The 26586-nt window shown below is 47.5% G+C and overlaps 1 protein-coding gene across 5 annotated transcripts in view; it reads left to right on the top strand.

Moving 5' to 3' along the window:
* LOC143425637 (uncharacterized) overlaps positions 1 to 26586 on the top strand; it is a 121959-nt gene that overhangs the window by 36364 nt on the left and 59009 nt on the right. For all 5 annotated transcript variants that reach the window (XM_076898598.1, XM_076898599.1, XM_076898596.1 and 2 more), the window contains exon 3: positions 4472 to 4518. The gene's annotated coding sequence lies outside the window, so the exon portion shown is untranslated. The remainder of the gene's footprint in view (positions 1 to 4471; positions 4519 to 26586) is intronic.

The raw sequence follows: 26586 nt of genomic DNA on the forward strand, positions 1-26586 counted from the left end.
TTATAACCGGAGGCTATTGTACCGGATGTCTCGAGCCGTGCACGATGTCCCCGACGAAAGCGGCTCGCGAGCACCGCCGCGTCTCGCACCCACACATTCGACGACCCAACCATCGCTTGGTACACGAGCCTCGTCGTCGTTGCGTGCACGCACACACGCGCGTCATTACGGTTACCCTCTGTACACAGCCAGCTCGAGGAAGCGCCATGTGCTCGCAACATGCTCCGTCAGCCTGCGATCTCACGTTAACCGGCTTTAGCCTCCCCCTTGGATCCGTCCACCAAACGCACCTCGAAACGGCCTCGAACCGTTTCGCATTGTGTACCTGGATTAGCAAGTTTTAACGACGATGCTGCCACCGTCTCTGCGCTCGGTTTTTCATCCAATTATGCTGTTATCGCTTCGTGAAAATTGTTTGGTCGAGGATCAGTTGCGATTGTTCGCGGTTAAGTTATAGTACAACTTGTGAGTGTATTATTGTTTCAATTTTGTAGAGATAAGAGTAGATGCTACGATACATTGGCTTTTTTTTTTAAATAAGAGTCAATTTTGAGGATCGTACGTTTCGATCGTAACCATTGCTCACTCGGAGAAGTTTTACAGAGTTTTAGAGGGTTTATGTGTTAGGGGTTGGGGAGGGTTCGTAGTCTTCCCTTATGAAAAATCGCAATACCTTGTTAGAAGGGTATATTATGCAAGGAGAACGCGAAGGTGGTCGAGGAAAATTGTTGGGGGTGAGTAATTTGGGGTGGTCTGTAGAGGGTGGCGAGGGCCCGTGGAATGGTTTTTTCGGTTGTTTATGGCGGCGTTTTATTAAAAGAGAAGTCGGAGAGCTCAGTGACTCGTACCCGATCGCGTAAGTGGGTAAAATAATTTACGATCCTCGCTTTTTATTGAAATTGATGCCAACCCTACTTTGGGTATTGTAATCGAACGGCTCCAACCCGAAAAACCGCTTCCAAACTAATATTCTCGACGAACCCTCGCTCGAATGTATATCCCTCGCGAAATTTCTGGTTAGAAAATTCTTCGTATAAAACAGTTATTAACCGCGTAACAATTTGAAACGTCCCGAACGCCGCTGAAACGTCCTCGTCCCAGCCCAAACGCTCATAAATTGTGAAATGAACGCGAGATAAACAAAATCGGCGCGCGGTGCCGCCGGTTGACGGTGTATTCCGGATAATTCTCGGATTCCATTACACGGTTAACGAGTTTCGAAAATCGGTCGCGACGCGGGGCCCAGGACGGCCGCGGGCAATTGCTTATTCAATAGCTGCTCGTCGCGCGGCCATTCAAACCGATCCCCCGAGTAATTCGCGTTCCCGTAATTCACCCGTGTACCACAGAAGAGGAGACTGGAATCGAGATGGAGGGGCGCGCGAGAAACCTCGTTAAAAAGCCTTGGAAAAATAACAACGACGTCGTTGGTTCGTTTACGAAAAACAGCTAACGAAGGAGGCGATGCCAGACAACGAAGAAATCGGTGGTCGTTTGTCGCGCGACTGATACAGATGTTCCTTTCGAGGTTACTTATTGGCGATCGAGAGCGGTTAATTCTGTTCGATGCACGTCGAATAACCGTCTGCGGCAGTTCAGAGTAAAAGGATTTTTCAACCGCGAAATTTCGTGGTTGCAATGTGGCAAATGAACACGCATGCACCTCGAGGGAAAGTAGTACGTTTGTACTGTCTGGAAATAGTATTTAACTGGAGTCTGTTGCGCAGCTCGTTTCTCTGTGGTCCACGTACCGTCTGTATTTATATTCACGGTCCAATGTAACTTGGATTTTATTTATGGTCGCGTCCTGTCCCGCGCTGGAGTTCATTAAACATCGATACTAATCGAACGTGCCTCTTTTCCGGGCATCTTCCGCCCGATCGAATCAGCGAATTACCATTTCCGGTTTTTCGACCTCCAGTCTCGGATCGTCCATTTCGGTGCCTTCGAAATAGTCGATGGTTGGCGTCAGAGGGAATTCGTTTACAGGATTTTCTGTTAGTTAGTAATTTAGAAGAAGCTAGAACTTGTCTCGTGTACAAAAAATTGTTCAAAAGATTAATCATAAAAATTACGTGGATGGAATGGATTTTTTAAATGGACTGTGACAATACTTTGAGTTCAGCTTACGCTTTTTATTATCTAAATGTTCGTTATAGAAATGATGCAATCTTTTGAGGATAAAATAATGTCTGCAGCCACCCCCTTCGGAACAGCGAAAATGGCAAATATAAAGGTTTCAAGCTAAACAAACTGTGGAGCTTCCTTTGACGTCAGCTCGCATGTTCCATCATCCAACCAGCCATTATAAAAATGACACAATCCCTGGGAAGTCGGGAGGCAGCTCTGATAAAATCCACCCCCTTTCAAGCTTAGCAACTAACGAAAATAAGACTATTTAGCTAAATAAATTGCGAAACATTCTCTCTGACGTCAGCTCGCAGATTCTTCCATTATAAAAATTACATAATCCCCGTGTAGCCTGGCAACCATCACCCACTCGATCCACCCTCTGGAACCGTCAAAAACAAACCGTTTCCACTCGAACAAATTAATAGAAGAAAATTTTCTCCGCGTAACTTGATAAATATCCCACTCGATGGAGTCTCGAATGCAAAGCGCACCCTAAAACTCTGATCGTTAAACCAACATCGTTTCCACGCGGTGGCTTCGACGTGGAACGTCCCAAAGGCGACATGAGAAGTTTCGCCACGGGTCGAGACAACCCCAAAACCACGCGGCGTTTCCGTAAGCTTTCGAGAACGCTTTTTAGAGGTCAAGACGGATCCCCCTCGACGGACGCATTACGCGTCCATGTTCCACCGCCCTGTTCACCCTAATTGCGCTGCGTCCATTGCACACCACGGGGATATTTCCGTATTAATGGCCAGCTGGTTGGAAGGGCGAGGTTTTACGAGCCGATTTCTCGGAAACGGAGTCGCGAACCAGTGATTTTACCGTGCAACTACGTGGATTTATGCGAATTTATAGATAGAGGGTGGTGGAGGAAAGGTTTTTGGTTTCGAGGGATGCAGACAAGTCGACTCAATAAATAAAAGACGAAAAGGGAATCAAGAAATTAATTATAACACATAAACTTCAATGTATATACGTTATTTAAAAATTTTAAAATTATAAAATTATAAAAGGCTGAAACGGACAAACGCTGTTTCGTACGGAAACACCGTAACTTTAGAAACGAACGCGCGCGAGAACAACCCTCGAACAGCTCGTGGACGGAAATCTAATCAGGTCCAAAGCGAGAGGCCGGTACAATTAGGCAGGTCGGTCGTTGTCAGCTCGAGGGACGACCGCGAACGGTAATATTTTCGACCGCGACCGCAATTGCCGCTAATTTTCATTCACCATTCCGCGCTCGTATTAATTTACCCCCCCGCGCAAGCGTCCAATTCGTTTCGCGAGCCTCCATCCGAGCTGCTCGACCCGACTGGCCCCGCGTGTCGCTAATTTCGTATTGCTCACCCTCGAGTTGCAAATATCGCTAATTCTGAACGCAACTCCCTTTAAGATCGCTCGATGCGACAAACGCGCTCGCAGAAACGCTTGGCTCGCGACGCAGAATGCGCATTAAGGGGAAGAAGCGTCTGCGTCTTCGATGGGGTTGGATCAGTTTGTTACACAAGCTCGCGTGACGGATTTCTGTCTTCGAAACAGAATTATTGTAATTTATTTATCCAGAAGAGAAAAAAGTAAATAAATAAACAATTCTGATCGATGATCGTTGGCTTCTTCGCGGTGAAACCGGAAGCAGTTAGCTGATTACCACGCTACGCTTCGTTCCCGTTTCTCTCTCCTTTATCTCCGCGCAAGTTCACGGTCCGGTGAAAAGATTTGCTCGAACCCCATCGAGTCGAACTCGTAGCGGCTCCTTTTTGCTCCTCGCGTAACAGAGTTAAGCTAACCGATCGCTGGTAATTGTTTCCAGGCTTCTTTCGGACGCCCCAGGGATTAGCACGTCGACGGTTGCGTCGGTTCGCGGTTCAAATTAACGAGCGCCGATCTTCTCGGATTTATTTCAGTTTCGCGATTGGTTTACGACAGCCACGACGAGACGCTTTATAGTTTTACGAGCGAAGGGACGATGTGGAACGTCGGGATCGGATGACGGAATCATTTTTCGAGCTGCTGCTTCACTTTTTATTTTATTCCAATCATTTCGAATACCATGTTATCATTGTCAATAATTAGAATTGCATTTCTATTAAAAGTTACAGTTGCAAGGTTTAATTTTCAATTTGAGAAATTGCATATAAAATGCAGTATCAACGCGTCGTTAAATCTGAGTGGGTTAAAGAAAGTTTTAATAGCGAGGGGGGATAACGAACGCATAATTAACCACTGGCTCACGATTGCCTAACCGTGGGCATTTTCTCAACAATTTTGGCGAGCCTGGAGCTGAACGGCTCGCAGTTGAAAACGCACTAACGCGCTCTCGTTCTTTTCCCAACAGGTCAGGAAATCCACGGGGAATCGTAGCGCACACCGCGGGACCAGTTGGTAAGTAATTTGCTGAATCCTATTAGAGTAACTCACGCGAAACACCGGCCAATGACACGCGTCCCGTACGCTTTCTCCTTTTTTTCTTCCTTCCGTTTTTTTCTTTTTTCCCCTACTTCTGTCGCTGGATCGCGTGCCAACTTCGAGGACGCGTAACTGTGACACGCTGGTGTCTCGCAAAGTAATTAACTTCGCGCACGTGGCGAAATTAACGGTGCATCGCGGTCAATATCTCTCGAGAACCAGAACGATGCACTGTGTATCAATTCTCTCTCGATAAGTTAGAAAAGCGAACAAATTCTGCGAATGCAAACGAGAAAAATGTGTAATTTCAAATTTCCTCTCCAACCTCCACTCTTTCAATTCTCGAATCACAACACCCACACCCTTCATCTACCCCTAAAAGAATTCCAAACTCAAACGATCTACTCGAATGACCAAACTCTCAGCATCCACTCCAATCGTGTATCCTCATCGTTCAACCTCGCAACCTACAAGTCTCGAATTTAGTCAGATATTTTCAATATCCACCCCCCGTGGAATTTATACGATCTACCACGTCCCTCTGTATCTCATCGTACAGGCATCGTCTCGCGAAAAGAAAAGAATAATCCACTCACGAGTTTCCTCCTCGCCCTCTCGATTCTTTCTGCGGAGGAACCAAGGTCGAGGAGGAACCTCTGGCGGCGAACAGCAAACGGAATTGTTCTTTACGCGCGTAGCCTCGCATCGTATCGACGGCAAATATTAGACGGCTGTTCTGATAGCTTCTTGGAGAGACAGAAGCCTGTGCAGAGGGGGACGGTTGCGTCTCCCTTTTGTCGAGGCTCGAGGCGTGCACGGAATTCGTACCGCGACCTTTGGGTGCTGCCACTTTGCACTGGGAGAGTTTGGTTTGAGACCGTTCTGGCCAGAGGGAGGGCGGGACTCTGGGCTGTATATTTCTGAGGCAGGACGTTGATGTACAGGTAGCGACTCGTATAGCATAGGAATGTGAAACAGGGGGTTAAACAAAGGGTTATCGTATAAAATTTCGTTACGTCCTACGTGGAGTGAAATGTGACGCGCGTACATGGAGTATCGCGTACAATTATTCATTTCGTTCGTCGAATATATCCGAAAATAATTGTACTGTATTGCATATACCAGAAGGAGAGGCAAACTCTTGGGACACAGGAGCCGTGGAGATCCTGATGGGTTAGGGGTAAGAATCAGAGGTCTAATCTAGAGTACACGTACTCCGTGCTGAAAGGTATCCGCAACCCCTCGAATCCGTAATCTCTCTCGAGCGGCTCGTTCGATACGCTCGAGCGTAGTCCTCGTCGAGAGGGCCTGCTCGCGTTCGCCGCGAGCTTGGTATTCCTCGAGCGGCGTCACGCGTGAATTCGTCGACGGTGTCAAGTGTGCGTCTTCGGTGTCGTACGTGAACCAACTGCGGGAACAGGTCGCGCGTTAGGGGTCGTTGTTTCGTCACGTTCGACCTTTACTTGGACAATCGTCGATACGTAGACGCGCGACGATCTTCCACGTCTCTCGCACCGGCTAGACGCAACACACTCGAGAGATGCGTTTCTAGTTCTCGATGAGGGTTCGCGTGTAGTCGTCGAGGGTGCAGTTATCGCTAAACATTCTCGCTCGTGGCTTCTGAGATGTTTTTTACTAATTCAGAGGGAATTAAATTCGTTGCTGTGCAGAATATTGCAGCGAATACGCAAAATATTTTGCGACGCGAGTCTATTCGGGAATATCCTGGATAAACGCACGCGAGGGGGTAGCGAGATGTATACTTCTGCGTGAGAATCGAGCAATACCCAGTCAGGACGGGTTCGATCCCGCCCTCTTTTTTTTTTTATCGTTCACAGAGGGAGAAAAGGACGGCGGGACGGTCGAGAATCGTGGGACAGATTGAATCTATTTGGATTCGTTATTTTCCGAAGGCCGTCGCCGACTCAATCGCGACGCGACCCACGCGGGGGTTGCTACGGGCGGAATAAAATAAAATGAAAAGGGGTCTCGCGCGAGAAGTGACGCGAAAAGCGAGGGGGGTTGAAGAGGATAACGAGCGGACCGTGAACAACGCTGGCGATTTATTTACGAGCCGTTCCACCTTACGTCCGTGCTTTTTTCCATTTGCCGTTTATACGGCCCCCCGCGTCCCAACGGGTGCGTTCATTCTCGCGAGAATCGATTCGACCTCGAATACGATTCGCATCGACGTTCAGCTTCTGAATGCCTCGGACGTTTCGCACGCGTTGAAGATGACTAATGTCCACCAGAACGATCGACGCGGTCGTGTTCGGATAGTCCATTTTTACGCGTCTCTCCTCGTTTCGGTTATTTATTGCGATATGAGTATCCATTATCTTTTACGTCACAAATGTGAAGGCTACGAATGTATAAAACTTCAAGAGAAGAGTTAACGAAGGATTAAGAAGTAATTGTACAGAAATTATAAAATTAATTTCAATTAACTGAAACACCAGTGTCACATTTGCGCAACGATCGATCAGCGATCGTTTCGATTAACTCGCGTTATAATATGAAATATTAATCGTAGATGGAATAATTGGAAATTAGCGATTGGCGTCGTGATTTCTCCAACGAAGCGCTTTCGCCTGATTAACTTGGACAAAGTTGAACAGAGGCATAAAACGTGTTTACAACTCGACGATCGTGTCGCGAAGCCGTAGACGCACGCCGGAAAAGGGACAGCAGTCCGTTCCAGTGAATTCCCCTTTTGCTACAGGCTCGCTCAAAAGGCGCGCGTTAAACGTTAAATAGGTGGATTCCGCGACAGAACGACGCAGAAGTGAACAAGAGCGAAGGCGAGCAAATACGGAGGCAATAAAACGTCGAGTGGTTGATGGTAACAATCGTTGGTCCAGAGTCCCTCAGACGCGACACGGCCTCGTGTTTTCGTCGTTCCTACCATTGGGCGGGAACAATCGCCGGAACTCGTTAAAAGCCCTTGCGTCTGTCAGTCGCCGCGACGTACCTTAATAATGCACACTCTCCTGCATAACGACCGTTGTCCGATCCCTTTCTTGGCTCGTTCGCCTCTCTACGCTTATTCTACCTCCGATCTCTGATAAAGCCACTTGGAACGTTGTCGAATCGCTTAAACTCTGACTTCTGATTATACTTTTCGTTGATTATATTTATCATTTTCCATTTCTCCGTTTGGATATCTACTTTGGGCCAGATCTTTAACAAAAAAAAAAGTTATACTTATTTTAGCTTTGATCTCTAATAAAGCACTTTGAATGCTGTCGAATCGCTTAAACTCTGACTTCTGATTATACTTTTCGTTTATCATTTTCCATTTCTCCGTTTGGATATCTACTTTGGGCCAGATCTTTAACAAAAAAAAAAAGTTATACTTATTTTAGCTTTGATCTCTGATAAAGCACTTTGAATGCTGTCGAACCGCTTAAACTCTGACTTGGGATTATACTTTTCATTTATCATTTCCCATTTCTCCGTTTGGATATCTACTTTAGACCAGACCTTTAACAAAAAAAAAAGTTATACTTATTTTAGCTTTAGCCTCTGATAAAGCGCTTTGAACGCTGTCGAATCGCTTAAACTGTGATATCTGATTATACTTTTCATTTATCATTCTCCATTGCTTCATTTGTATATCTACTTTAGCCCAGATCTTTAACCAAAAAAAAAAACATACTTATTTTAGCTTGATCTCTGATAAAGCACTTCGAACGCTATCGAATTGCTTAAATAGTGATCGCTGATTAATTCGTAGAAATTTAGAATTTTTCGCTACCCTCTGCGCTTACTTTACTTCAGATCTCCAACAGAACACGTCGAATGCTATCGATTCACTGAACGCGCGATCTTTATCAACCCGTTACAAAATGTGGGATTGCATTTCGTTTAAATTGCTCCGTAAACACACGCGCGTCTTCCGCGTGTGCACGTTTCATATGCGTCGCAACGGACGAGAACCGACACGCCTCGAGCAAACCCGGCGTTTACGTGCCTGCGAGCTCCGTTGGACGGAGCGTCGTCGCCGACACCTGTTTCCGGGTATACCTTACCGATCGACGACGCGCGCTCACGTACACGACCGGATGATTCACGCTGGGGACCTTGTCTCTGACAGATGCGCTAAACGCGAGCCTCTGCGTACACGCGCTCGAAGCGCGGAAACGCCGCGATCCAGCTGGCTCGATACAGATCGCGCGTTGTTACCGACAGAGTTACGCGCGATCTTGATAGAGCCATCGCGATGCGATCTGCGATAGGGTACACGACGTCATCGATCATTCCCAGGGTACGAAGGTCGCGATTAATCTTGATCGAGTGATAATTGCTCTTACCAGATGATCTTTCCTGGGGAATATTTCGCATACATTGTGCAGGTTCTAGTAACTAGATTCAACGGAGTTCTGAGTCCTCTTTAAGCGAAGAAGTTGGATCGATCGAATCTAAGGGGTCTCTACATTCGTTCACTTGTCATCTATGCTTCCATATTCATGACACGACAGGTACCAGAGTAGTTACGCAGAAAACGAGGACCAAAGTATCCACCCCCAAGGTACCACGCATGAAAATTCCCTAGCCAGAAAACACTGTCCACGGAATCGTGGCAAGAGCTGGAAGAGGAAAACCATCAGCGTCCTCCAGCGTTCGAATAAATTTAGATTCAATGGAGTTTCTGTGTCCTCGTTAGACGAAAACGTTGGATTGATCGAGTCGAAGAGGTTCCTACATTCGCGTACTTGACACCTATGTTTCTATATTCATGACACATCAGTTACCAGAGTAGTTACACAGAAAATGAAGACCAAAGTATCCACCCCCAAGGTACCACGCATGAAAATTCCCTAGCCAGAAAAGAACTGGAAGAGGAGAAACGCCAGCGTTCTCCACGTTCGAATAAATTACGAAACGGATGGAGAGGCGCAGGAATCGGTGGGAAGGGTTGAGTAACGAACGAGGGGGGCGCCGCGTAAATCCGACCTGGGGTGAAGTTGAACGTCGGCGAATAATTGCGGCCGATTCTCGATTGGAATCGTTGACGCGGAAGCCGATCGTGCGTAACGAGGCTAAGGTTAGAAGAGTGTCTGGAGCGAGTTTTCGAGGGGGCGGATGAGGCCCTCGGTTAGTCGCGCGCGGCCGCTTTTTAAACCGCGCTCAGTCCCCCGTTAATTAAAGCTTCTTAGGAGAGAGTCTGAAGTGTGCAACGGGCGGCCGTGTATGTAATTGTGCGCGTCCCCTGTTGGCAGGCCTGTTAGAGGCGGCTTTTGTTTCAAAGGAGGGACAGCAGGGGGCGCGTAGGCCTCTGCACGCCCGCAGACAATGCCCGCTGACTACAATACAACCTCTCTGTTTGTATTTCTGCTGCCGCGAACTCTGCCTCGATATCATCTGCCAGGGGTCTTCTCTCTCCTCTCTTCCTCGCTTTCTCGCGTTCTCCTTCTCGAGGATATTGCCTCTGTCTTGTCCGCTCGTTCCTACATTCGGTCGCTACGTTACACTGTGTATCGTCTCGTTGGACTAGCGAAGAGGCGGTTGCAAACGTGCTGGTCTACTTTATTCGGTTGAATATCGCGCGACCAATGGTTTTATCAACATTGCCGAGTTCAGAAAGATTTTCTGAACGACTTCGATCGTTGAAGATTCGATTGTAGATAGCATTGCTTGTCACGCGGTGGTTTTTGTATCGATAGGTGCTTGAAAATGGTACCAGAGATATTAAAAGTGACAGTTCTTATTGTGTGACTTTAGTCGAAACCGTGTAATCCGCAGACAGAGCTTCCCCTTTGTCCCACAGAGTTCCTTTCTGTCTCCAACAGCCATCGAGTCATCCACGTATCTCTCCGCGGGCCACCGCGCGTTTCCATTCCCTTCTTCGCGGTCCTCGCTGTCCTCTTCCTCTTTGTCCCCGTGGCCCTCTTCCCTTTGCCAGCGGCTTTCTTGCCTCCTCTTTCGACCATCGCGCGTTTCTCTTCCCGCTGGTTCACGCCGCGCTTTGCGCGCACTCGCGTGGCCCCCGTCCGTGCGCGTCCGCCTGTAACTCTCTGTCTCTCGTTCCTCTGCTACCTCGTTCCATCCTGCCTCGTCGCTTTGTCCCTCGTCCACGACGATACGCCGCGCGAGACGAATCATTTTTCCTCGGGAATTTCATATTCCAGACTGACGATTCGTCTTGCGTGAAAACTTCTTGCTCTTTAACGTGGAAATTTGAATGGGATGTACGAAGGAACGAGCGGATAGAGCATTTTGAGATTCTTGCGCAGCTTTCGCTCGCTGGTTGTTTTAATTAACTGTGGAACATCGACGAGCAATCGAAACGAGGCTTGTAAAATAAAACAACGAACGAACGCGTGATTTTTGAATCGCGCTACGAGTTATGCGAGTTGAACCAGAGTCACGGGAACGGAGAGAGGATAATTGTCGAAGGGCAGGGTTAAAATGGCTTCTGGGCGTTATCGCGGAGAAGGGACTGGTCGTTAATAATATTGGTAATTCGTGCAGTGTCTCGAGGCTCGAAGAGATAACCGAAAGTGGCGCCCGTTTCGAATCGGCGCCGCCCCCTTTCGCTCGCAGAAACCGATCTGCGAGATACGGGAATCACTTAGAGGCGAGGAATTGCCCGTGTGCACTTGAAACGGCCGAGCCAGGCGGCGGAAGAGGAATGAGCTGTTTGCCGAGATTGCCTCGAGATTGATGCGATTTTCCCCTTCGACGAAACCTTGATTCGAACGATCGACGATTCGTTCTCTCCCGGCAGCACGCTTCGCGTGTTCCTCTCTTGCTAGAAAACCGTGGGACTCGCGCGAATTCGTTTCCCCTATTTCAAATAAATCCATCGCGACGACGGAGAAGTCAGAGATTTGTAAAATCAAGTTAGAACAACCCTCGCCCGTTTCAGCACCCAAAACGCGTCAACACTTTTCTCAGCGCCCCTCGAGAAAGGGTTACGGGGATCAGCAGCAATTCCCAAGCACGACGCAGACACCCTCTCGCACGTCCTAAGATATCCGCGCCATGTGCAGACTGCGTCCCAGCTGTAACTTACCCCCGTTCCTCGCGTTACGCCCCGGATAACGAGGAATTCTTATTCCCATCCGGCCGTTGGATCGCTATCGCGCCGCGGAAATTTACCGTCCTCCTCGCCACGACTAAGCCTAAGTTCGGTGTGAACGCGCCCTGAGGACCGCCGTTATCGGCACGGACGCCGCGTCGCGGGGCTCGTTTCTCCACCCCCTGGCGGCTTATCTCGACCCTCTTCGCCCGACGGATCCGCTCCCTTTCCACGGCTCGAAACAATGCCAGCCGCCACCTCTGCGTCGTCGTCCCGTCTTCGAGCGAGGTATCAAAAGTTTTTAGCGGCGACAAAAACGGGGCGAGCGCCGCGGAACGGGCTGTGGCTAGGGGCTGAATCGAGAGCAGAGGCGGAGGACAGAAGGCGGTGCAGAAAGGATTTAACCGCGGAGGAAACGACGCTCGAGAATAGCGGCTCTTCGGATGTCGCAGAATCCTGTTAGCCCTCGCAAGGGTGTGGGACGTGGATCGTGTGGGGTGCGCGCGCGCGGTTAAATGTCAGGGAGCCCATCGACAGTTTCGAGGACTACTTCGCTTAGCGAGGAGCGTGGCCAGCCTCTGCTTTTTACGAGGGGGTGAGATTCGACGCCCCGTTCGATGGCCACGCGAACCCTCAGCCGCGGCCCTTTGACGGAGGTCGCTTTGAGCCTGGCGTTGTCTCCTTCTCTGCGTTCTTTCGGCTAGTTTTAAATAACCTTGCTGCGGTTTCGAACATTTCCGATCGGTACAGTGAAATGTAGCGGAAGTTTAATGGATCCAAGCTATTTTGTTCGACAAACTTGCAATTTTGAACACGTGACACGTAAATGAACAGAGATTTACATTGATTTAAAAGAATGGCTGTTGGGAGACGTTTTTACCTTGTCGAGGGGGGGGGGGGAGAAAAAAAATGAGGGAAGATCGATCGGTCCCCAGCTAGATGGCTGCTACTTATCGCGACTCGTTTCCACGGTAGCTGAACGAAAGGATCCGCGAGAGGACACACCTGTGCCGTAACTTTCTCGCCAGTGCAAGAGTATCGCGTGGGCGGGATAGGAGGCTAGCCGTCGGGATTAAAAGCGGACAATCGCCGCTGCGAAACGGAGGAAATTGAGTTATACCGCGCGCGCGGCTGGTTTGCGCGGACCCGGCGTTCCAATCGAATTAAACGCCAATAACGCGTCAAAAACGGCACGCGTTCGACGCCTCGCAGCCGTACTGATTTCTGTTGAACGGTCTGTCGCGACGCTGTCCCGCGGACAAATTGCCCGGCTAATTTCAGCTAATGTCGCTGCACTTTCGAACACCCTTGGACTGCTCATTTTTTTTAAACGAGCCAATCCTTTGAAACTCGATTCTATTCAATATCCATCCATGTAATTTTTTGAAACAGATATCGTTCACAACAATTCATAAATAATTGAAAATCGCAATTCCGCGAATAATTGATTCACATTGTTGTGATTTGAGAAGCACTTTCTCAGCTGTTTAAATACCAAGCAGAGATCGCAAGGTATACCAACTAAAATTCCTGGCGCTAGTCTAGCCACTTAATTCAGACACCTACTCAATCTCTCGACGCAATAATACGTATAATTGCCAGGTTAATCACCATTTATTAATGCTAACCAGCGAGGATTAATCGCCACTGAGCGTACCGTTTCGACTGCGTCGTTGTAATTAACTCCACCACCACTCTCGAATTTAATTACCTCCATCAAGCGGACGGAAACAATTCAATCGACGATGAAATTTTACGCGGCATCGACGCGGGTTATGTCACCGATTTCCAACTGCGGAATCGGCCATAAGTTTCCACGAAACGGCATAACCGATAAATCGTAGCGGAACGGCGACTTCCGTTTGGCGGCAGTGTTCCCTTTCATCGGTGAACGAGTTCATTACGGTTGCAACGCGGCTAACAAGATTTTCGCTGGCCCTTGTAACGAGCTCTCCTCCATCCTCTCTCTTTCTCTCTCTCTCTCTCTCGAGCCGTAATTCAAAAGTTGATTCGAGTGGCGCCAATTTATCGCCACGGGGCCGCCGTGAGATGTTCCCCTCGCGGGAGTCGAGCGCGACCGGATAAGGCCGCTGGAAATTGCATTAAACAGACGCCACGCGCCGTGTACACGGGACGAGAACGGGATTTCTCGCGGCGATATCCTGGAATTTTTATCGCCTACCAACTTTTCTTTCTACGTACTACGTGTAGACACGATTTTCTCTTGGTTAAGCGAAGCGATGGTAATCGAGCGTTTAACTCATTTACCAAGTCCGCAGTGATTTCGTTCGGTGGTTATTCGTATTCGAAACGATAAGAAATATATCTTTATTGTATTTTTCTTAAATTTCATTCAGATTTTTAATGAATTTTTTAATTTGAAATCGATCTCTCCGACCGGGAGGATCGATCGAGTTTGGCGAGTGATCGACGAAAGGCAAGGGAATTGCCTCTTTTCTCCAACGGCTGCTCAAAGTGGAGTTCTTCAAAGGAAACTCACTCGATGGACACGTCGGAACGAGATTAATCCATCGTGGAACGTAATTACACGGGTTACGTGCCGATCGAATTAGAATCGATACGTCCCGCGCGGGGGGTAGAAAAGGAGAGATCGTATCGTCTGTGCGAGGGGCGAGGGAAGAGAAATTGTGCCGAAAGGACCGCGATAGAGTCATCCCTCGATGACGTTATCTCTTCGACTTAATAAATATCCTTTCATCGTGACGGATCATACCTCCATCCCGCGGAATTGTATCGAAATTCCCCCTTTTTTTTTTATAGGGAACCTCCTTTAGGGAGGCTTCTCTGGGAAAGTTCGAAGGATCCTTCGAATCGATCGAGTGTCGTATAAAATAAAATTGTGAACTGTGACAAGTGACTTTGCAAACATTCTTTTCAACCATGTATAAAATACGTTATAATGGTCGATTGGTATTTAGTTAGCTTCAAGTAGGAGCTTCGCATATTTTCAAAGGATACTGACCCTTCGTATTTAAACGCTGACCAAGAGGGATTAAAATACAAAAGCGAGACAAAAAGAAGGGAAAAAAGAAGCGAGCCCACAAAATCGGGGTAGACGTACGGTCGAATCGATGCGTCTCACCGACGAATACATTACCGATACCGCAGATATATGGGCCGATTTCGTAGGCACGGGAGCGATTCGATAAGTTTCGCAGTCGAATCTGCGAAGTTAAGCGGATTGGGAGAGCCGGGGAAGGATTGGCCGCGGCGCGCCCCCTAACTTTCGGGCCTGTCGAGCTCAATCTGTAATCCGATATCGATTGAATCCCCCTTCGACCTTCTCTCCCTCCTCCCTCTTTCGTTTCACCTGTTTCCTCCTTTTTTCCTCTGTTTTTTTTCTCTCTCTCGCTCCCTTCCTCCTTCCTTTCCTCTGTTCTTCTCTGACCTTTCGTTTTTCTCACCCCCGCCACGGTGGTTCGACAGCGCGGTTGAACGACCCTCTGTCGCGCGACGTCGAGCGTCCGCGCGCGAAACGAGTCTCCCGGTTTTTCGCGTCGCGTCGCACTCGCAACAGCTGCTTCCCCGGCTCGGAAACCGACACGACTCGCGCTGCTGGCTCCAGGTTGGTTGATCGAGGGTCAGAAAGCGCGATGCGATGTCTGCTGCGCACGATTTTTCAACGATTTCGCCGCTCCAAGGGGATCGATGGATCCACGCAGTGGTTTCACTGCAGTTCTGACCGATTGTCGAGTGTACGATGATTTTAAATACTATTGCTCGAAGATTTTTCGCTAATGCTTTCTTATATATTTTTATATTGTAGAACTTTGTGGTCGCAGACTGTAAGCTAGGATGATACTCGTAGGGGAATCATTGGCAGCCGTCAGCAGGAGTTAGGAGTCGCTCGTGATCAAGAGAGCCCATCCACGTGTTCATCTTAAAGTGATTTTATTATGTTATATTGTATTTTCTAGTACTACAGTTTTGTACTAGAGTAAATTAAGTCTAGTAATAAGTGCATTATGTTCACACCGGTATAATTAAGTTATTGCGAATGCGAAAATCATTGTATTATAAGTATATTCACGTTTGTACCATTGTAAGACAGTTTAATTGTCATTCATTGTATATTTTATTGATTTTAATGAATAAATAAATTATTTAAATGGAACGCAACGAGTGTTATCATTATCCTTTAAGTCCAGCGCTTCTAAAATGACCAATTCCAATCCTTAAACGAGAAATCTCGTAAAAAATAGCCCTGAACCTAATTAAATTAGTTCTAATTTCGAATCCCGGCGTCTCGATTCCTAAAATTTTTGTCAATAACCGGAAGTGACGTCATCTTCAGGAATCACAGAAATTCTTGGAATTTTTGATGACGTCATTTCCAAGAAGTGGCACTTTCGGATACCTCCTATGACGTCATGTTCTCCTGATACAAAGTCGGATTTTCAAGATTTTGATCGAAAAATCGGCAAAGTATCAGGAGAACATGACGTCATAGGAGGTATCGGCAATTCCAGGAATTCTCGATGACGTCATTTCCAAGAAGCGGCACTTTCGGATACCTCCTATGACGTCATGTTCTCCTGATACAAAGTCGGATTTTCAAGATTTTGTTCGAAAAATCGACAATGTATCAGGAGAACATGACGTCATAGGAGGTATCCGAGTTTTGCCACTTCTTGGAAATGACGTCATCGAGAATTCCTGGAATTGCCGATACCTCCTATGACGTCATGTTCTCCTGATACTTTGCCGATTTTTCGATCAAAATCTTGAAAATCCGACTTTGTATCAGGAGAACATGACGTCATAGGAGGTATCCGAATAGTGCCACTTCTTGGAAATGACGTCATCGAGAATTCCAGGAATTTTGGCGATTCCCGGAAGTGACGTCATTTTCTAGGACTTTGCAATTTTCAGGATTCTTCAATCCGTACCTCGATTTTCGAACATGTATCAGGAGAACATAATGGGTGAGGAGGTATTCGTAATGTGCCATTTCTTGGAAAATGACGTCACTTCCGGTTATTGGCAAAATTCTAGGAATCGATGCGCCGGGATTCGAACTTAGAACTAATTTACTTCGGTTCAGGGCTATTTTTTACGAGTTCTTTCTCGTTTAAGGATTGGAAATGGTCATTCTAGGAGCGCTGGACAGGTCTTTAAATGATTAAACAATGAATTATCAACAATAAAATCATTTATTGTTAATCCATTAACAATTTCCATACTACAGAATTGTTCTTACAAGCTACTTCTTAGTTCATACGTTTATAAACCCATGTACAATACATCTTATAGTATTAAAACTTAGAATCTAAGACTTATCAGCTAATTTTTATAAACTATTTATATAAACCCTTGTACAATACATCTTATACAACTAAAACGCGTGGAAATTTCTAAGCGATAAGCTATTCCTCTTCATTCTTCCTCATTCTCGATGGAATAAGAACGTAGCGGCCACTGCGTGGATGGATTGACTCGCAAACAATTATCAGCGCTCGTAACTTCCAATTAAGCATCCGGGATCAGCTCGATCGTGTCTTAAAAAAAGAAAAAAGAAGGAAAGTATCAATTAAAAACTCGTCGAGTTCCGTTGAAAAGAAGCAAAGAGAAGGGGAAAGGATGAGGCAAAAAGTCTTACGATTCACGGGCCTTGTAAAAACGGCTCACCTTGGGACGTTGCGCAACCAGTTTCGCTCGCGTTTTCGTACGCGGGCCCCCCCCTCGATCGGGCCACGAATTTATTCGGGTCGCGATCATTATGCAATTGGAGCGGATGCATTTAAATAATAGCGGCCGCCTTTTAGAAAGTGCCCCCGCGTGCATTTATGCAACGGACGGGCCCGCGAGACGGTTTTTATATTCCCCGCGAGACGTCGACGTCGTCGAGGAAACGACGTCTGACATCGAACAGCCGCTCTGATTAAGCGCAGGCGTGCTTTTCACGATCGTCATTGTCGCGATTCGATGACTGCACACGACGGCTGTAATTGCTGCGCCCCGTGGTCGCGAGCCTGCTATTCTGCTGCGTCGAGCTCTCGTCGGAATTGTCCTACCATTTACCCGTACACTGCTCCACGATCGAACCGCATAGTACCGTGGAATCTGACTCGTGGATGGTATCTCTACGATTTACTTGTGCTGTAATTAAATGCACGAACGTAGCTGTAGCGACACGCGAGAGTAGATATGTTGGAGGACGTGAAATTGAAAAATCTACCAGCGTAAACGTGTACTCGTGGATCATAGAACCGCGTGAGAACTTGCAAAATGCAAGAATTATATCGATACGTTCCTCTATGTTTGATCAAACGCGATGTCAGATGGAGAAAGACCGCGTTCCATCCGCCAGGTCTCCAGAAACATAAATAAAGCGACACCGTTACTGTGATAGAGTAAGACTGGCTTTGTTCGGTTCCCTGAAAGCTTTCCAGAGTCCTTCGTACACTTGTCCTCTCGCAGGACGTTGAAAGAGATCGTCCTGCGAAAGATCCGCGATTTCTCGTCCACGAGTCGTGGAAAGAGGCCCGTCTCTCGTTCGCCATTGATACGTTCCTCCGCGTCGCGCTCGTATTTCCGGTCCACGGACGCGGCGAGTAACGCGCGGTCGACGAGCGCGTTTCCGGCGCTCTCGTGGGCAACGCTTCCGTTTGGCGACACCGTGTATCGATGACAGACGCCTTGGTTATTTCTTTCTGATGTTTACAATCTTCGAAGACAGTGACGAACGTTTTATCGTTCGATACGAAGAGGAACTGATATTAGAAATTGCGTGTTTAAACGTACGCTGTTATCGAGACTGATAATATTTTCTAGGTAATTGAAATTTACGATACTCGCGAAGCAATTAGTTTGATTTGTTTAGAAATGATAAAGAAAGTCAGTATTTTAATTTATTTTACATAACACGAAAGATCGCGTTAATTAATCCAGCATGATCGAACTCTAAACACGACTGAACCGAATGAAACCTCTTCCGTTCTACTCTTGTTTCGTTCCGCTGATCGATAGGCATTGTCAACGACACAATAACGCGACTTCAAAAATTACACGGCTCTACGTGGTGGTTTCCAACGAAGGCAATGACTTTTCACTCGAATTTCTTAATCGTCGTCCGCTTCGACCCAGGAGCCATCAGTATCCGGTCGCGCGACCTTCTCGAGAGATCCACGTTTCCGCTGAACCTTGCACGGCGTCGCGCCAACTGCAGATGACAGCGGATTGATATTTTCCTTTAATAAACTGCGAGCGTCCCACCCTTCGACACCCTTCGCGTCGATTCAGATCGAGAACGGGTTTCTCGTTTATGCACCGGTTCGCAATTCCTCCGCGTTCGTTTCTTTTTTATTTTTTAGCGTCCACTTGCGAATTCCCTGAGCCATCGACTGTGTTATGGGGTTTCGTGGAATGTTTAGGGTGCTGGATATTTGGAAATGAGAGCGATCGAGAGATCGTCGATCTGATAGGAATTTTTTTTTATTTTTTAAGTGTTATACTTTTATATTTTTTAATTCGATCTGTGAATGAAGCAGAGTTTCATCGATTAGAATGAGCAATGGTCGCTAGAATCAGCTCCAGCAGGCAGTATCCGCTCGAAATAATTGAATCGTCGAGGTAGAAAGAGTCGCAGGTCGAATGATCGTCCGTTTCGCGACGCTTTCTTCGCCAGCTCTAATGTCTGGGACGAGCGCGTGCAAAGAAATTTCTCGCCGCGTGGAAACGAGATCTTTCCGCTCGTCCCGGATAAAAACGAGTCCGCGACTGGATAAAAACGGGAGGAGAGGAGAAGAAACGAGGGGGAAAGGAACGAGAACTCGCATTAGGAAGTCGAACCTCGAAGCAACCGGAGATCTCTCGGGGTACGATCATATTTATTCGCGGACTCTGCCTCTCCCTGGAGGGGCCTCGAATTTCGCGTTACCCTCGATGCTAATTAACTTAACCTGGAATTCAATTAAAAGACGAGAAACCAGAGTAAGAGATAAAAGAAAAAAGAAATTGGATCGCATTTGGAATTTCCGTAGCTGAGAAACATAACGATCGCGTTCGATGAAAACCTCTCTGCCACGATATTTGGGTAACGGGGTAATTAAGTATCCGAGTAGACGCCTTAAACAGAAATTAATATCGTCCCCAATTGATAGAAATTCTACTTTCCTCTCGATCTTATTAATTTCAGTGCTCTCTCAATTTTACTCCCAACTGACTAGTCCAAAACTGACCACTTTTTAACATCCCTTCGTTCTGACATATTCCTTCTACCATCGAAAAAGGAGAAAAACGGAAACGATTCGTCGTTCGTTCCAACATCGCCTGGGGGAGAGCAGAAATTCTTTCGAAGCAGGTAGGATGTTTGCCCAAAGGTTCGAACCGACACGCACAGGGTTCGTAGTCTTAATTTACCGCGCGGGGTGAAATCCCTTGACCCCAGACGGTCGGTACCGCCCCCACGTCGGATCCGTTATCTGCTGGCCCTGTATTTTTCTACCCTCTTCCACCAACGAACCAGACGATCCTCGCCTTCTCTCCCTCTCTCCTCGTCTCTCTGTGTGCCACTTAGAAAATCGGGAATTTATTCGAGCGCGACTCACGAACGGAAAATTGTTCGCGGAGGGAAGAAAGGACACGGGGTGGCCGCTGCGAGCAGCGGTTCGATACGACGACGGGGTGTAACGCTCGTAAATCAGGCTTATCGTCAAGATCCCGGATTCTTGAGCTTAGGTAATACAAAGTATGGTTTATTACCGAGGGCTAAGCCGGTCGTGTAATTGCAGCTGGACGCGTTTCGCCTCGAGACGCGCTCGAATTGTAAATCGCTGGTGGGGGTAGTTCGAGGGGTGGTCGAACGAAATCTTGCGTGCAATTGAAGTTCTGAGGGTTGACGCTGCTTTTAGTTAGGGTAATTTCGATTTTCTGTTACGTGAAAAGGCTCGTTTGTAATTTAATTTCGTTGGCACCTAAAGGCGATCAGAAAACTCGCGCTCGTGACCAGTGAATTGTAGAAATTAGAAGACTGTCAATTTGATAGAGAGTAATGTCCAACGAACGATCGTATAAGAGCTGTTTAATGTCGGCGGGTTGGAAAAGACAATCGTAATGTTCGGGGTTATTGCCTCGTAAAAAGAGCTTCCACGGTAAAAACACGAAACTGCTGTTAGCCAGAGAGACGAGGGGGTGATGAGTCCGTTCTTCTCCCTTTTTTTTCTCTATTTTTTTGTTAAAAGCGCGTCGTTATTTACTCGTCAGCTTGAGTAACCAGGAACGTTTCGCGTTACCCTGTCTTGCATCCGCCACTTACGCTCTTCCACCGGAAAGTGCAGCGTTGTTCGCTGCGTAAATATTTCGTTTGTTAGCTAAAATTAGACGCTAAGCAAAGTTATCCCCTTTTCCTGTCGATCGTTGTATTTACCAGAATACAAATTCGATCTGAAAATGGTAAACTTGATTCCCAAAATTATAAATTTCACTTACGATAGAAATTGATAGCCAGCTTTCTTTCCGCCAAATTCAACCACTATCCAAGCCATAATTAGAACCCGATTAGCCGCCACCAGGAGTTGTCTCGCGCAACTACTGTCGCCGTCTAACGAAGATCAGCCAATTAATTAACGCTGCTGGGCTGAAACGCGAGGCGGTGCCAGTTCTCGCAATGTTTCTTCATTAAGGAGCCAGAGCCGCGTAGAAAAAAAAACTGCAGCTGGATGGGAAGTTTGTCGGGGATTACAGAGCGTCGCGGCGCGACGAGAATCACCGTTGTACGATGCAACGCGGGCTGTTTCGCAGCTCGTACAAGAAACCGCGACGGACGACGCCCTCCGCTCCAGAAGAGCATCCTAACAAGAAATCCCTGCTCGCCCCGCTCGTTCGGTTACGTGTCGAGCAAACCCACGGACAGCCGAACCGGCTCCCGCCGATGGGGATTTATCGTCGAACCGATTTCCTTCGCCTCCGACAACTTGTCCGCGTTCTACGTTCACCTGTTACGGGTCTGAGCCTCCCGTTTCCTCCCAATCGGTCTCGTACACCTTCGCAACTGTTCTCCAGCGTCTCTCGATCGATTAGACGGTCGACTAATTCGTGGAGAACGTTCAGAGTCATTTTTATCCTTCGACACTTCTTTTTTCAAAAGTTGCAAAGAACTTTGTATCGTACGTTTAGCTATTTCCTCCTAATCAGTCTTGTATACTTTCGCAACTGTTCTCCAGCGTCTCTCGATCGATTAGAGGGTCGACTAATTCATGGAGAACGTCCAGAGTCATTTTTATCCTTCGACACCCTTCAGGTTCGATCTTCTTCCAGAAGTTGCAAAAAACTTTGTATCATACGTTTACCTATTTCCTCCCAATTGATCTTGTATACCTTCGCAACTGTTCTCCAGCCTCTTTCGATCGATTAGACGGTCGACTAATTCGTGGAGAACGTCCAGAGTCATTTTTATCCTTCGACACCCTTCAGGTTCGATCTTTTTCCAAAAGAAAGTTGTATGGTATGGAGTCATCAGGTGTTTCGATCGTTCGAAAGTACTTGTAACTTCTAGCATGCTGTGGTATAACATGCAGTTTCACGCTATCCACGCGGTGGCGTTTAAGCGATCTTCGCGAGGGTTGAAAAAACTGAGAGGCTCGAGTCTGGTGTCCGCGGGTGGTCCGTGGATCTTTGGCGCACAGCTGATGGCCCTCCCGCGTCCTGGAAACGGTTCACCCCGGCTAAACATCTCCGCGGGAGTCACGTCTCGCGAGTATTCTTAGTAGAACAGCGAAAAAGATCGATTTTATTAGATGAAAAACAGAAATCGAAAACGATAGAGAATTATTTTTCTTCTGCTAATCGAGAGACTTTAAATAGTCGAAGAATTCAAAGTACCAGAAGTTTTATATTTATTTTATAGTAAAATAAATGATGTTTCAGGATTCTAAAATAATTTGCTCGTCCTTCTGTACGAGCGTGGGCGTAAAATTGAGAGGATTGCGTTTAAAGCACCGCGTTAATGGGTCAGAAAAAGGAGCATCGAGATTCGTCACGATCAACACCCCCTCGGTTACCGGCATTTCCGTGGTGCCTCAGCCGTTCCATAAATCCCAGGCCCCCGCGCGACACCCCCCTCGACTGCGAAGCTTTCTAATAAACCCGAGAAATAAAAGGTCCGTGGCACCGAGATTAACGCTGGTACATTCCGCCGCGGGGACTCGCGGAACGCTAAGTAAAACTGCCCCTGCGGCCATTAAGGGCGGCGTTCCGCGTGGAAACAGGGAAAACATTTGGATAACCGCGGCGGCGGTGACATTTCCGCCGCGTGTACATCTATTAACGACGCCATTTGTATGTATAATGTCCCGTTTTACCAGGCTTTTCATTTCCACACGGATTTTACGCGTTTACGCTGCATCCTGTCCACCCTCTCTCTCTCTCTCTCTCCTTTACCAGCTGAAATTACATTTTAATTCAAAGCTGGTAACCGCTGACGGACACCGGAATACGCCTGTTATAATTTTCCACGACGGATTTTTCCTTCGCGCCTGTTCGTAGACGTGCGAATAAGTCGCGGTCGCTTTTTTTATTTTTCTTTTCTCTTCCGTCGAGTATTTCACTATTTTTTTTTTTGGCTCTCCCTCTTTTTGGCTTCGATTACGGTCGAACAATTAATTTTCCTGCTCATCCGTCCGGTCGAATGGTTTCCCCCGCGGAATAATTCGACGATTATTACGCGTCGATCGATGGAATTAATGAATGAAAGGGTGGCATGGAATTATCATTTTGCCAGCTGTAAGCGGATTCCGTTTTGTGTAATGAAACGTTACGATCATCGAGTTACCGCGTACAACGATCGTATCGCGAGGATATTATTTCGACCCATATTGGCGAGAATGGCGGGTGTCAAATAAATTTGACAAGAGCAGTGATCATACTGAGAAACAGCTTCAAAAATTCAATCTGTTCTACTATCAATTCTTTAACATGTTTCATCGAAGCACAAATCGCAAAGTAAACGCAAATCTTTTTATTCCACCTCGAATTCCAACAAGACAGATAATTAGAAATTCAATTGTACATTCCATTAAATCGTGTTGAAAATATTGATAACGAGAACCGAGACTTTCACGCGTGACCGAGGTAATTCGTCGAAACAACGTCGCCTCGATAAATACCAGAGGGGAAGCGATAAACGGTCGATCGAATATTAAAAGCTGTGTGAAAAAAAAAAATCGAACAGAGTGGGAGAGAGAGAAGAATGAAAAAAAATATTGACGCGCGCGGCGGGCCAGATCAGTGCGTTGCCAGAGCCGATAATCGTTCGATCAAACAAAGGGGGAGCGCGCGTTCTCGAATCTTTCTCGAGCTCGAAACAATAAAACAACCCACCCCCTGTCACGGCTTACAACGTTTTCCCGGGTGCACCGCGAGTGCAGCCGCATTGCGCCAAGCAAAACGAGCCAACGCACGCGTGCGTTCGCCGATTGCTTCCTGAACGGCCGCCGAAAATATGTTCCCATTGTAATCGGTGCATTGTAAGCTCGGCTAAATCGGATCTCGTTCGATTTCTGCCACTCTAATTCGTGGAGTCTGCGATTCGAATGCGCACAACTTACGAACTGCACGCGTTCTTTCTCTTCTTCTTCTTCTTTCGATTGAAATTCTAAGCCATTTGCCATTCCAATGGCATTCCAATTGGCACTCGAAATTCCCATTTGGAATTCCAATTGGCGGTGTATCTCACTTTTTTTTCTCTTCGCATTGAAATTGTTGGGGTTAAGATGGAAATTCGTAGAACTCCATCCGAGAGGATTTCGAGGGTGAAATGATAAAGGGAAAGCAGGAGCTGATATAACTCCTCCGTCGTCCGACCGTCTACTTTTCGGAAGCGCAGGGACAAGCGAAGCAAAATTAGTAATAAGTCCTCTGGCGGAACAAAATGCGTGCCATTTCGTGCTGGTTCGTATTATCCAGCCGCCTTTGTCCCACGGCTTTTTCCACGGGTCCTCCCCTACCGCGCCGCTGATTTTTCAGTCGAAATAACTCCTTTTCTCCGCCCGAAGAATTATCGCGCCGGTAATTTCGCGGTGAGACGAGTCTAATTTTTTTTTTTCTTTTTTTCTCTTCTCCCCAGTCGCGCAACAGAATTGCAAAGGGCGGCAGCCCTTATCAGCCGGTTCAGATCTAAACGGCAAAAACCCTATTCGTAAAGGGGTTGAAGAGTGGTGGGTAACGGTGAAATTGCATTCGCGTTCGTATTACCCCTCACCGTCAGTTGACAAATGCGCTCGAGGAAATAACATTCGCTGTTGAATTTTGCTCTACCTGCCCGATGCTATTATTCCTTCCACTGAACGATACCTTTCTCTGTTCGCTTTTCAGGAACCAGAGGAACCTGCGAGAAGGATACATCGACTCTTTATTGGGACTACGTTTCGTCTTGTCAGCCGCGATCGTGGTGAGTGAATATTTTCTAATTAAAGTTACTTGTTACGCGAGAGTGGATACTAAATAAGTTCATTATGCGCCTCTACGATGAATGTACCCCAAGTATTCGCGTTTACCATTTTTTTACCATTAGAGTTCTGATCTCTGAGCAGCGTCCAGTCGAATTTTCCGTTTCCATTCGACGAACCGGGAAAATTCTAACTGTTTACTGGACAAGAAGTCGAGGAAAGCCTGGGAATTACAAGCGTGTTTATGGTAGCCGGGTGAAAACGTGGGAAATCGGCGCGTGGGCTATTACGCGGATATCCGCTAACGCCCATAGATATCGTGGATACACGTGTACACAGTGGCGCGGTTCATAAGCACGTCTGTTCCAATCCTCTTATTCGAAGGCATCGAAAGCTTGAAAGCTTTTCGAGCCGCAACGTTTGGTATAAACAAATGCGCCCCTCGCGCGGCTGAACGGCTGATCAGCTTTTCCCCCGCGATTTGCACCCGCGTTCGAACCTGTCGAACGTGGGCGGGTTATAGAGATTTAACGCTCGGTTCACGCGACGCGGCAGATTATTTCGAAACGTTTTTACGTTCACGAATTTTACGCGTACGAGCAACGTGAATCGGATACAGTTCCATTCTGAGCAACGAACGCAGCCGTCCAACTTCGTTAGAGAAGGGCTCGTCGCGCGTCGACAAGACGATTCACGCGTCACGCGCCACCGTGGTGCGTGATCGCGTGAAACCGTCCTAAGGTCCGCGTTCACCTCTCGTTAACGCGCCGCGTACAACGGAGAAAGTGACTCGTTCGCGCTTTCTTTTCGCGCGACGTCGAACGATTAAAATTCCTCGCCAAGTGGCGCTCCAAAGTTTCGCGCAAGTCGCGCGCGCCTCCTTTTCAACCGGCGAGACTTTTCGCGCCGTTTCTCTTAATATCCTTTTCAGGCTGGCCGCGCGGCGTATGAAAAGGAGAACGAGGGGGGGAAAGGGCCGCGTTGAACGGGCTGAAAATAACCGGCGTGCCGACGACGCTCGCGGCCCGTGTTAACGAGCTTCGCCTGCCAGCCAGTGTTTCCCACACGTGTCGATACGGCTAAAAATGAAGCCACCGACAACTGTTTCTCTCGTAACGGAACGTTATCGTCGACTGCGGTGAACATCGACGCGCCCACTTCGTCCGCGAGTTCTCTGCGACGCTTAAACGCGATTTAAATGCACCTAGCGACTGGAACGAGAACTCTAGACGAGTGAAATTCACGTGGTTTTATACTCGCGAGCCGATATCTGGATTTAAAGTAGCATTTGCGACGATTCAAACGTGATTCGTACCTTTACGACCGGTTTGGGGGGTTCATGGGAAGTGTGCGCGAGGGTTTTCGAACAAATTCTCCGGGTACAAGCTGTCTATCACTGGCAGAAATTTTGTAGGCTGATTCTAGGGGGAGAAATAAGACGAAAGTGAAGAATGAAGGAATCGCGTTGGGAGCCTCGTTTTCGAGCAAAACGATCTTGAAAATCCATGGGGTACGCGTGCAGCGACAACCCATAAGGCACTGCGGCGCGTGACGTAATCCCGTGTGGCTGTGCGCGACCAGCCAACCCGCGCACTGGCTTATGGGATTCCGTCG

This window comes from Xylocopa sonorina, chromosome 7, assembly GCF_050948175.1.
Source record: "Xylocopa sonorina isolate GNS202 chromosome 7, iyXylSono1_principal, whole genome shotgun sequence".
In the NCBI taxonomy this organism is placed as follows: domain Eukaryota; kingdom Metazoa; phylum Arthropoda; class Insecta; order Hymenoptera; family Apidae; genus Xylocopa; species Xylocopa sonorina.